This window comes from Lissotriton vulgaris, unplaced genomic scaffold (genome assembly GCF_964263255.1).
Source record: "Lissotriton vulgaris unplaced genomic scaffold, aLisVul1.2 SCAFFOLD_1428, whole genome shotgun sequence".
Lineage (NCBI taxonomy): Eukaryota > Metazoa > Chordata > Amphibia > Caudata > Salamandridae > Lissotriton > Lissotriton vulgaris.
Genome location: NW_028244621.1, coordinates 77,024 through 80,490, shown reverse-complemented (window position 1 = coordinate 80,490; position 3,467 = coordinate 77,024).

The window sequence follows — 3,467 nt, the reverse complement described above, 5'->3', positions numbered from 1 at the left end:
GTGGTGGAACGTACTTTTGGGCTCCTGAAATCACAATTTCGCTGCCTGGACAAGACCGGAGGTGCCCTAATGTACTCTCCCAGAAAGGTGTGCCAGATCGTTGTTGCCTGCTGCATGCTCCACAACCTGGCCATGCGCAAGCAGATCCCACTGCTTCTGGACGATGATCATCCAAGGCCCCCGCCTGCAAATCCAACCCATGTCCAGTAACGAGGATAGTGGAGAGAAGGAGGACGTTGACCTGCGTGTTCAGCTCATCAAGGGCTACTACACATAGAGGGGAATGACAAGGTACAACGGGACCATTGTCTCCTGATGTGGTCTTTGTTGAAAAATTTGATGTGATCATTGTGACTGCAGCCTGTTATTACCTCAAGGTTGGTTGACAATGTCAAGGGGACCCGGTAGACATGCACAGCTATAGGAGGTGTATGTCGGTACTGTTGCGCATTGTGATGTGTGCAGATTGGTGCACCTTGATGACAACTGTTGTGTGTTGGCTGCGATACCACCGCCTGACAAGGGACTATTGGTCTGTTGTATTTCCCTAGGTCCCTTCAGCCTCTCCTTGCCTACTGACAATATGTGCTCCTGTGACATTGGGATCATGGTTTCCTTTTTAGGTCTCGCTGGTACTGCATCCGAAGGATGCGTCCAGCTGGAGACTTTTAGTTGCCCATATCGGGGGAATGAGGGACAAGAGGGTGCCACATGCTTCTCTTGTGCTGGATTTGACTGCGTGCACGCGCACCCACACTCACGCATGCGCACATACACAGCCACACGCATACACAGCACTCACGCATGCACACATACACAGCCACACGCATACACAGCCACATGCATACACAGGCACACACACACCCCCCATTGCCGCTGCACCTACACACACATTAGCGCACCTACACGCACACACAGAGACCCCCACACACACACCAGCGCACCTACACACACGCACGCACACACACACGCACGCACACACATACACACATGCGCCCCCCCCGCTCCCGAATACAGTCCCACTTACCGCCAATCCGGTGTTCTGTAGCCTCCGCGGGGCTCTCCCTCGGGCATGGGAGCCCCGCGTCACCACTGCTACTCGGGCCGGAACTCCGTAGGCGCTGATTCGCGCACAAGACGGAAGTCCCGACCCCACGCTAAGTTTCGTTTTCAGAGTGCGCGCGCACATCTTGTCTTTTCCTTGCAGCTGAAATGGAGAGTCAGTTGGAGTGTGGGGAGCCTGCAGAAATTCAGTCTCAAGAACAATTAAAAGGTAAGTTATATACCTCGCGACCAGCGCGACACTTTAATCCGGGAGTCTCCTGAGGCGGAAGCCGGGAGTGAATCTGCCTATTTTAAAAATTGTCTTGTGTGATACTCTGTATTTTTAGAACACCTCCCTGTGCACTAAAACAGCGCTCCTAGCGCTGCAACGAACGCTACCTGTCGCCATTACTGAGGGCGAGGCGCCACGGCGGACACGCCCACCTCAGCTGGCCACGCCCCCTTCTGACACTATAAAGTGCGCGCAGCTGGAAAGCACGACACTTTAATCCGGGAGTCTCCTGAGGCGGAAGCCGGGAGTGAATCTGCCTATTTTAAAAATTGTCTTGTGTGATACTCTGTATTTTTAGAACACCTCCCTGTGCACTAAAACAGCGCTCCTAGCGCTGCAACGAACGCTACCTGTCGCCATTACTGAGGGCGAGGCGCCACGGCGGACACGCCCACCTCAGCTGGCCACGCCCCCTTCGGACACTATAAAGTGCGCGCAGCTGGAAAGCGCGACACTTTAATCCGGGAGTCTCCTGAGGCGGAAGCCGGGAGTGAATCTGCCTATTTTAAAAATTGTCTAGTGTGATACTCTGTATTTTTAGAACACCTCCCTGTGCACTAAAACAGCGCTCCTAGCGCTGCAACGAACGCTACCTGTCGCCATTACTGAGGGCGAGGCGCCACGGCGGACACGCCCACCTCAGCTGGCCACACCCCCATGTCTCCTTTCACACGGACATAAAAGATGTGTCTCGCTAGGAGGCGCAGCGGACGGGCGCAGCCGGCGCGCCGTCAGCGCGCCGAAGGCCGGGCCTGGACCGGGCCCAGGGCCAGTCCCCCTGCCTCCTCCATTAGCCCTGTCCGCACTTGCTGGACCCTTGCCCAACTTCACCTACTTAATACGCGCCTTTGCCCGACCAGCTCTCGCTGCATCCCAAACCACCTGGAAACCGCTCATTACCATTGCTCACAATGCAACTTCTCTCTCCCGCCCTGCCAACCACGTCTCTCCCCACGCCCCCCACTACAGCTATCCACCTCTAATCAGTACACCCTGCAAGCAGGTTTGATTAATTGCCGTTCTCTTCCCCGTCACGCCAATGACATCTGGATGTCCATCTCGTCTGATGAATGGGATATTCTCTTTCTCACCGAGTCTTGGATCACAGACTCCTCCTCGCCGGATATCTATCTGGCTATCCCCCCAGGTTATGACATCAAATGCTTGAATCGGGCTGGAGGTAAGTCTGGAGGCGGTCTAGCTGTCATTCATAAATCCTCTTTCCAGCTGACTTTTACTAAACTTGTTGATATAGGTACCATCGAAGCCATGTACTTCTCCGTTTCCGACTCTGCGGCAATTATCCTGGCTGGCACATTAGTTTATAATCCCCCCCCCGTCACTTCCCCCTCCCTCACTGCCCTCGTCCACCAACTGGCTGACTTATCTATTAAACACCAAAACCTCATTGTCCTGGGTGATTTTAACCTTCACATAGACAACCCGCTCTGTGTGAAGGCAACCAACCTGGTGGATACTATGGAGAGCCTCAATCTCAAGCAACTGGTTGTAGGTCCCACGCATGTGGCAGGCCATACTCTGGACCTTATATTTGCCAATTTTCCACTCATCACTGTTCTCCAGCCTCTCCCTCTTACCTGGACTGATCATTACCTCATTCCATTCTCCCTCACCCTGGGACGCAAATCTGCCCCAATGGCCCCAAGGAAGGAGCTGGGAAGAAAGTGGCACAAGGTTACCTGCGCCACCTTGGACCCGTTATTCCACTTTCAGTCGGAGTACCTCTCCCCGGACATCGACGAAAATGTTTCTAGGTTGAATTCCACTCTCCTTGAAGCGATTGATTCTATCGCCCCCCAGAAAATCATCACCTCCACTAGGTCGCGACCCTCTGCTCCCTGGTTCTCCACTTCCCTTCGGGAAGAGAAAAGCAGATGCAAGGTTCTCGAACGCCAGTGGAGACTTAACTACGACCTCGAAGCCAAACATCTATACAGAACGGCCCTAAAACAATTTCTTAAACATAAAAAAAGCGCGATGAAAGACCACTTTGCCTCTCAAATTAATAAAGCTAAAAATTCATCTAAAACGCTCTTTAGTATTGTTAAAGACTTTATTAACCCTCCGGCCAGGGCTCCCCAGAACACCGCTTGTCAGGCTCTCTGCGAGG